At 38.3% G+C, this 9,974-nt stretch overlaps 1 non-coding gene across 1 annotated transcript; it reads left to right on the top strand.

The window, feature by feature from the left end:
- The first annotated feature begins 7,891 nt into the window (after positions 1-7,891).
- LOC114413860 lies at positions 7,892-7,998 on the top strand. Its single transcript, XR_003667005.1, has one exon. It is a non-coding gene; the product is annotated as a small nucleolar RNA R71 (small nucleolar RNA).
- The last annotated feature ends 1,976 nt before the right edge of the window (positions 7,999-9,974 follow it).

The raw sequence follows: 9,974 nt of genomic DNA, 5'->3' as shown, positions 1-9,974 counted from the left end.
AACCTCCTCCCCCTTTTTCCTATAAAAAGGCTGAAGGGGGCTGTTCTAAGGATCCCTGAGCCCCCTGGCTATGTATTTCAGCTGTTTTGGGTGAAAAAAATTGTTTCCGTGAAGAAAATCCAAGCCGAGGTACTTCCGTAACGCTTCCGAGATGTTTCCGTAAGCAAATCCGTGAAGGTTTTCGTCCGTTCTTCATCGTTCTTCATCCGTTCTTCGTTCTTCAACGGGTAAGTTTTCGAATCCGAGACTTTTAATTCATTTCTTGTTTTTTTAAGCTTTCCTCTTTATTTCGTTCATTTTCGATTTCTTTTCTTCCGTCTTTAACGCGCTTTTACCGTTTATTTAAGCCGTTTTCTCACCTAATAAATGATAAAATGAATTTCAACCGATCATTTGTGTTGTAATCTCATTTAATCACTTTTAAAATGAAATCTAACCGATCGTTCACGCTATAACCTCGGTTAAACAAAAAAAGTAAAATAATAATAAAATAATCAAAATATCTTGAAAAATAATAATAAAATAAACAAAATATCTTTGAATAAAATAAATTAAAAAAAATCAATCGGACGTTTTTCTTTGGAAGTTTCCTTGAATGAATTGATTAATAACCAAAGTGAAACTAAGACTAAAATAGACTCACAAATCAAGTTTTGTCCGAAAATCACTAAAAACCGTTTTAAGGTCCAACGCCTTAAACGGTCCTCTTTGCTTTTATCGGTTAACATGGACCGTTCAAAAGCATAAAATCAACATGTAACTTTACCGCTTTTGCAAGAACTACGTAGGTCTGAGTTCCTCATTGAGGATACGTAGGAGCAAAAGCCCCGCTTTTGTCGACCACCCCAAGAGATCGTTAATGGTCCAATGCCTTAACGTTTCTCTCCTTTCAAAAACAAGAGGTCGTTAATGGTCTAACGCCTTAACGTTTCTCTCCTTTCAAAATCAAAAGACCGTTTAATGGTCCAACACCTTAAATGACCTTTTGTTCAATAAAAACATATTTTACAAAAAAGACAAAAATAACTTAACCAAACACTTTGTTCCAAAAGAACTACGTAGGTCTGATTTTCTCATCCCAAATTGAGGAATACGTAGGAGCAAAGGGAAACACCCTTGTCGACCACAAAAAAGGAAAAAATATAAAAAAGGGTATAAAAGGATATAAGGACATAAAAAGGAACGTAAAAAATCAAAGTCATGTTTGCACATTCGATTAAAGGCTGTCGTCCCTTGGGGCGGACGTGTGGGGTGCTAATACCTTCCCCGTGCGTAAATACAACTCCCGAACCTTTCACTTAAAAGTTCGTAGATCGCGTCTTTTCCGGTTTTTCCGACGTTTTCCTCAAATAAACGTTGGTGGCGACTCCGCGCGTATTCCTTTCGTGGAACACGCATCCCGCGAGTCTCGCGTCGCCCTCCCGCCGAAGGGTAGGTTGCGACACTTAGCCTTTTGCACTCTTGGGCAAAATGAAATAAAGAACAAAATCCAAGGATATCAAAGAGAGACAAACAAAAACATTTACATATTTCTCAATGAACATCAAGGAATGAAAGGAATGGGTAACATCTAACATGAAGAGATCCAAAGAGTCAAGACATTCGTGAAAATCATCCAAGCAACCCAATCATGGCAAAATACTTAATAAGCTCAATAATGAAAAATGATTAAGCCTCACAAGATATACACTCTATCTCTCAAGTGTATAGGCTACTGTTTACTCTCGAAGCACCCATGAAAACAAACACCACATAGAGTTGGCAAAATTCTAAAATTGACAAACGACTTTACAACACATGCATATGAGGATCAAAAGGTCTTTAAAGGTTGTAATGGGGCCAAGGACAAGGTAGGGAAGAAAAATATGGAATAAGTAGCTAAATCCCAAAGGAATAGAGGCGCAATGGGGAATAAGTGGAAATTAAGCACAAGTAGTAAACCCAAATCCTCTACTATCAACAAAATCAACCAAGGCTCCCAAATCAAGTTCTGATATCAAGACCTTATTTATTCAACTTCACTTCTTTTCTTCTTCTTCTTCTTCTTTTGAATAGTACGAAATTGCAGAATTTGCAGCAATGGATTTTTTTTTTGATTGAACAGTATGAAATTGAAGATTAGAGAAAGAACTAGGCAATATATATATACATCAAGCATGGCCAAAATAAAACATTAAGCATGGCCAAAAATCATATCTTCCAATGAAACATACCCCCCACACTTATTCCCAGCTTATTCCCAAAACAATTCAAAAGCTCCAAAATTCCTTAAGGGTAAGGTGATATCATGGTTTTTCACTTAAGGCTTGTAATGAGCTTCAAAACAAAGAAAGGGGAAAATAGGCTCAAAGGGGCTATCAAAGGAATTAATTCAAGGTAAGTCCATTTGGCTAGAAGCTTATAAGAACGAAATTGCCTAAATCATTTCCAAATATGCATGTGAATTAGGAAGCATCAACAAGAATCAAGCCAAGGCTATTGTGCAAGCAATCAATGGGGCAAAACACACCAAAAGATTATGATGATGGATGGCTCGAATTCTCACAAAGGTAAACTTATCACTTTCAAATTGAGCTTTCAAAACTATCATGACATGTAAAGGAAAAACAAGGATTTCAAGTCACAAAATGTCAATAGACTTTTAGTTTCAGAACAATTACCCATTACTTGAACAAATCCTATAATTCAAAGACAAACATGCAAATTTAACACAACAAAACTAACAAAATTAAACTAGAACCCAATAAAACTAACACAATTAAACTAATTTAACACAACTAACAAAACCAAAACCAAAGAACACACTCCCCCCCATACTTAAACAACACATTGTCCTCAATGTGGCACAATTAAAAGATTAAAAGCAATTAAACCATCAAATAGAATCGGACAAATGTAATAAAAGTAAAGAAGGAGATAGGAAAGAAAAACTCCCTAAGTCATGGTAGAGGAAGAGTAGGGTGGAGTAAGGAAGTCTCTTCCACCACTACGTCCACTAAAGAAGGGTTTGTGAGGAATGGCTTAAGTCGGTGTCCATTGACCTTGAAGCTCTTGTTTGTGGAGTCGCTTTTGATCTCAACTGTACCATAAGGAAAAACATTAGTAACAACAAAAGGACCAATCCACTTAGACCTCAACTTACCACTCATGAGTCCAAGCTTAGAATTATACAATAACACTTTTTGCCCAACCATGAAGTCCTTCTCAATTATCATGCTATCATGGAACTTCTTGGTCTTTTCTTTGTAGAACTTGGCATTCTCGTAGGCTTCTAGGCGGATCTCATCCAACTCACTTAGTTGCAACTTTCTTTCCTCACCAGCTTGATCCATAGAGAAGTTGCAAGTCTTCACTACCCAATATGCTTTGTGCTCAATCTCCACTGGAAGATGACATGCATTTCCAAAGACGACCCGATAAGGAGACATTCCTATGGGTGCTTTGTAGGCAGTCCTATGTGCCCAAAGAGCATCATCTAGCCTGGTACTCCAATCTTTCCTGCTTGGTTGCACAATCTTCTCTAAAATTCTCTTGATCTCCCTGTTTGGAATTTCTGCCTGTCCATTGGTTTGGGGGTGGTATGGTGTGGATACCCTGTGGACAACCCCATACTTTTTAAGCAAGGCATGCATTGATTTGTTGCAAAAATGGGTTCCTTGATAACTAGCGATTGCTTTAGGTGCTCCAAACCTGCAAAACAGATTAGATCTGACAAAATCTACAACAACCTTAGCATCATTAGTTCTAGTGGGCTTGGCTTCCACCCATTTTGAAACATAATCAATTGCAAGGAGAATGTAAACATAACCAAAAGATACAGGAAAAAGGCCCATGAAATCTATACCCCAGACATCAAACACCTCACAAAATAGCATAGGTTGCTGAGGCATTTGTTGTCACCATGTAAGTGCAATTCCTGCTCTCTGACACTACTCACAAGTGCTACAAATCTTCCACGCATCTTTAAAGATGGTGGGCCAATAAAAGCCACAGTCAAGCACTTTGTGGGCTGTCCTTTGAACACCCAGATGACCTCCAGGTGCGAAAGAATGACAAAACTGCAGGACTGAGTCAGTCTCATGATCTGGAATGCATCGTCTAATGACCTGATCACTGCACAATTTCCACAAGTAGGGGTCATCCCAAATAAAATGCTTAGCATCACTTTTAATTTTATCTTTTTGGGCCTTAGATGCTAAGGGAGGAAAAACAAAAGCAACTAAATAATTGACAATGTTAGCAAACCAGGGAGTAAAAAGAGAATCAGAAATACTATACAATATATATAAATGATCATCCGGGAAATCATCCCGAATGGGTGAGTCCTCATTAGACACATGTTCGATCCGACTCAAATGATCAGCAACTAAATTTTGTGCTCTGCTCCTATCACGGATCTCCAAGTCAAAATCTTGGAGCCAGAGCATCCATCGGATCAACCTAGGCTTTGAATCAGCCTTCTGCAACAAGTACTTTAAAGCTGCATGGTCAGTATAAACAATAATGCAAGTACCAAGCAAACAAGAACGAAATTTTTCAAGAGCAAAAACTATGGCTAGTAGCTCTTTCTCAGTAGTAGTATAATTCGCTTGGGCAGCATCTAAAGTCCTAGAAGCATAATATATCACCCTAGGCAATTTATCAATTTTCTGAGCAAGGACAGCCCCCAATGCATAATTTGATGCATCACACATAAGCTCAAAAGGGGCTGTCCAGTCGGGTGCCTAGATGATGGGGGTGGTAGTCAGTGCTCTTTTGAGGCAATCAAAAGCCTCTTTGCATTTCATTAAAGTCAAACTCCACCTCCTTTTGCAACAAGTTGGATAGTGGAAGGGCTACTTTGCTAAAATCTCTTATAAAGCGCCTGTAGAATCCTGCATGACCAAGAAAAGATCGCATCTCTCGCACGCAAGAGGGGTAAGGCAATTGTGAAATAACAGAAATTTTTCCAGGATCTACTTCAATGCCCTTATTGGAAATAATGTGGCCTAAAACTATACCTTGCTCAACCATAAAATGACATTTTTCAAAATTTAGAACAAGGTTAGTTTCAGTGCATCTATTCAAAACCTTTTCCAGACTATCCAAACAAACATCAAAAGAGGATCCATATACAGTGAAATCATCCATAAACACCTCTATGCAATTTTCTAAAAAATCACTAAAAATACTAATCATGCACCGCTGGAAGGTACCAGGGGCATTGCACAGGCCGAAAGGCATCCTCCTATAGGCAAAAGTGCCGAAGGGGCAGGTGAATGTGGTCTTTTCCTGATCCTCGGGAACAATAGTGATTTGCATATAACCAGAAAAACCATCAAGGAAACAATTGTGAGATTTACCTGCCAGGCGTTCAAGCATCTGGTCAATGAATGGCAGTGGAAAATGGTCCTTTTTGGTAACCTGGTTCAGCCTCCTATAGTCGATGCATACTCTCCAACTATTCTGCACCCGAGTAGGAATCAGCTCCTCCTTCTCATTTTTTATCACGGTGAGACCGATTTTCTTTGGAACTACCTGGATGGGACTCACCCATTGGCTGTCAGAGACAGGATAAATGATTCCAGCTTGCAAAAGCTTGGTCACCTCCTTCTTCACTACATCAAGAATCACTAGGTTGAGTCTTCTCTGTGGTTGTCTTACTGGTTTAGCCCCATCTTCTAAATTTATTCAATGCATACATGTGGATGGGCTAATACCAAGAATGTCCGCCAGGGTCCAGCCTATAGCCTTCTTATGCTTCTTGAGAACTGATAACAGCTTCTCCTCTTGCTCATCAACAAGGGAGGCAGATATAATTACTGGAAAAATTTTGCTATCATCCAAGTAAGCATATTTTAAATTTGATGGCTGAGGCTTCAATTCTGGTGTGGATGGTTGGATAGTGGTAGAAAGAGATGGTTTCTCAGCCTGTACCTCATAAAGAAAGTCAGAGGTATGTGTACTTCCTGAAACATGGTTAGTTCTATCTGACTCTATAAGATCAATCTCAAGAGGTAAAACATCAGCAGACATATAATCAATATCAAATTCAGATTCACTCTCAGCATCAAATTCAGACATATGATCAAGTACAAATTCAGATTCAATGCATGAAGAGTGACAGGCATACAGATTAGAATGAAGATCAATCATGTATTCATCAACAATATGGTCAATTATTTCAACACGAAATACAGAAAGATCTTCAGATGGGTGTTTCAAAGCATCAAGAATATTAAAATGAACAGTTATATCACTAAACTCCATAGATAGTGTGCCTGCATATACATCTATCTTAGTTCTAGCAGTTTTCATAAAAGGTCTGCCTAGAATGATGGGAACTGATTCTTTAGAAAATCCCTCCTCCATATTTAAAATATAAAAATCAATAGGGAAAATCAGCTCACCAACTCTAACTAAGACATCCTCTATGAAACCAACAGGATAGGCAACACTTCTATTAGCTAAATGAATTACCACATCAGTTGACTGCAAAGGACCTAGAGATAGAGAATTAAAAATAAACAGAGGCATAACACTAACAGAAGCTCCTAAATCTAGCATGGCATTGTCAAACTTATTGTTCCCTATAATACAAGGTATGTTGAATGTACCTGGATCTTTTCATTTTTCAAGGATTTGGGGAACAGATTTACCAATCAATGCGGAGACATTTCTGCCCATACTAATTCTTTCACTTCCTTTAAGCTTCCGCTTATTAGTGCATAACTCCTTCAAGAATTTAGCATATCTTGGAATTTGCTTTATTGCATCCAGCAGAGGTATGTTTAACTCTACTTTCCTAAATGTTTCCAAGATCTCCTTCTCCGCCTCTTCCATTTTTTTGTTGGAAATTGCTCTTGGAGGGAATGGAAGAGGGATATGCTGCTTCTCTTTAGATTCACCTGCATAGAAATTGTTAGGTAACTTACTCTTTAAATTTTTGTCATCATCTTTTTCTGGAGTAGAGTGAGGTTGGGCAGGTTCATTGGCGGATGAGGAAGATGCTACTAGTTGAGGTCCTTGACACTGCTTTCCTGACCTCAATGTAATGACACTCACATTTTTGGGATTTTGGACAGATTGAGAAGGTAATCTATCAGAAATTTGGGACTGTTGTTGATTTAAATGTGTAGCCAATTGTCCCATCTGATTAGTTAAGCTCTGAATGGAGGCTCTGGTCTCTTGCTGAAACTGCATGTTTTGCATAGTCATTTGCCTCACAAGTTCTTCAAGGGAAGGTTGCGGAGGGGCCTCAACTATTTGCTGTTTCTGGGGCTATTGCTGTTGTTGCTGCTGGATTGGTGGAGGAACGTATGGTCTGCTTGGGCCAACAACATTTTGAAAATAAGTTTGTTGTTGTTGCTGCTGTTGTTGTGAAGGATTCGACCATCTAAGGTTGGGATGATTCCTCCATCCGGGATTGTACCTGATGTTGGAGAGGTCATAATTATTCTGTTGTGGCTGATTTTTCTGTTGAGGTTGAGGAGGTCTGTTGTAGATGTTTGCAGCATAAGCTTCAGGCTGTTCAATTGCTTTAGATTGCTGCACAGAAGGGCAAAGGTCTGTGTGGTGGTCGGTAGAGGAGCATAAACCACAGAGTCTGGCGACAGGTGCAGAATTTTGATTCATGGCCAGTTGGGTTACCAGGTTAACTAAGGCATCTAGTTTACCTTCAAGCTTCTTTGTCTCACTTGATGAATTCATGGCTACTTCATGCACTCCTCTAATGACAATAGCATCATTTCTGGCACTGAATTGCTGGGAGTTGGAAGCCATCTTCTCAATTAAATTTCTGGCTTCAGCAGGGGTCATGTCTCCAAGGGCTCCACCACTGGCAGCATCTATCATACTTCTCTCCATGTTGTTGAGTCCTTCATAAAAATATTGGAGGAGAAGCTGCTCTGAAATCTGGTGGTGAGGGCAACTCGCATATAATTTTTTAAATCTCTCCTAGTATTCATGTAGGCTCTCTCCACTGAGTTGTCTAATGCCTGAAATATCTTTTCTGATGGTCGTGGTCTTGGAAGTAGGGAATTTTTTTTTCTAAGAATACTCTCTTGAGGTCATCCCAACTCATGATGGACCTTGGAGCAAGGTAATATAGCAAGTCCTTTGCCACTCCCTCTAAAGAATGAGGAAAGGCCTTCAGAAATATGTGATCCTCCTGGACATCTGGTGGTTTCATGGTGGAGCAGACAATATGGAATTCTTTCAGATGCTTGTGTGGGTCTTCACCTGCAAGGCCATGAAACTTTAGAAGCAAATGGATCAGTCCAGTTTTAAGAACATATGGGACATCCTCATCAGGGTATTGGATGCACAAGCTTTCGTAGGTGAAATCAGGTGCAGCCAATTCCCTTAGAGTCCTCTCACGGGGTGGAAGGTGTGCCATGTTCTCAGAATATTCAAAATCAGAATGCTCAAAACTATAATGCTCAAAATCACCAATATCAGAATGCTCAGGATGCTCAAAAGGTACTAAATGATGTCTAACTAATCTATGAAATGTCTTATCTATCTCAAAATCAAAGGGTTGTAAGTCAGATGGATTTTCTCTAGTCATACACTAAATTCAGCATGCACAACTAGTTGCCTTCTTATGCAAGCAACAATGTAGGTTTGAACTACAGCTACCATTAAATGATATCCAAATGACTTGAAATTTTGTGAACAACCTTATAAAATGATGAGAAGATAGCACAAAAAATTTCAAATGAAAATTCGAAGTCTAACTATATAAGCTAAAAATGATAAGTTAAGAAAAATAAGAGAATAATACTTGAAAAATAAAAAACTTTTGACAAAATCACTTTTTTTTGGACAATGGAGACCTCAACTGGCCTATGGCAGGCTGCCGAGACGTAGGAAATTTTTTTCTACCCCAAATACATATATAATAATTGCGATTCTGATAAACGGAGCAAAAGTTATGGCCGTTTGAAGTTTTGACAAAAATCAAATTTGCTACTTTTTTGGAACTTTCAAATCTGACCAAACTAAAGGCTCTAGCTATTTTTCCCACAAAATATAGATTAAAATAAGTTACCACAAAAAAATTCAGCCAAAAATAACAACTCTAGCTACTAAAATAATAAATCCCAAATAATTCAGCAAGGGTGGTCGCTAAAATCCGTCGCTACATGATTTCCACTACTACTCTGTTTTGCCGCAAGCAAAAGTCGTCGCTAAATCCGTCGCAAAATACTATTCATAGCAAAACACCCAAAACTGAAATAAGGGAAGCGCTTAACAGAAAAACTAAAATAGAACACACACTAAACAAAATACCAAGACACTAAACAACACTAACACACACACTAACACAACACTAACAATTTAACATAAAACACGAAAGAATTAAACACTAACATGACACTAGCTATTATGAACCTTTGGACTTTGCTCCCCGGCAACGGCGCCAAATTTGATCGAGGTCGTACCCGAATCAAATAAATATTAAAATATAGTAACTAGGAAGTGATCCTAGGTCATTTCCCAACGAGCAATGATACACCAAATGTTCATAACAAATAGTAGGAAATAGTAACAAATTAGGGGGGGGGGTTATTTGCTTTTGTAAATTAAACAGCTAGTAAAATTGAATTAGAAATTATCAGAATTAAAATATGTTGCTTCACCTTGATTCACAAGCAAGTCTCTTATCCTAGGTTGCGAGAATTTATCCTTTATCAGTTCAACCACTTAATCTAACCCTAAATTAAATTACTAAGCGAAATTTAACATAAAGCATTCATTATGTGATTAAGCATCACACACACCAATTACTCATAAACAATCATTAAGCATGAACGTAAATTAAGCGCAGAGACAATTAATCAAGCACTAAGCATGCATGAATTAATAGCAACAAATTCAGAGTAATTAGTGAAGAGGAAAAACTGAACAAAATTTAACCGTAATAATAGAACCTCAAAGAGAACTGTGCTTGATCCTCAAGAGAAAACAACGCTACAGACTTAGCCTTCCAT

This window comes from Glycine soja, chromosome 5, assembly GCF_004193775.1.
Source record: "Glycine soja cultivar W05 chromosome 5, ASM419377v2, whole genome shotgun sequence".
In the NCBI taxonomy this organism is placed as follows: domain Eukaryota; kingdom Viridiplantae; phylum Streptophyta; class Magnoliopsida; order Fabales; family Fabaceae; genus Glycine; species Glycine soja.
The sequence above is the reverse complement of the archived record's forward strand: the minus strand, read 5'-3'. Positions and strand labels throughout refer to the sequence as shown.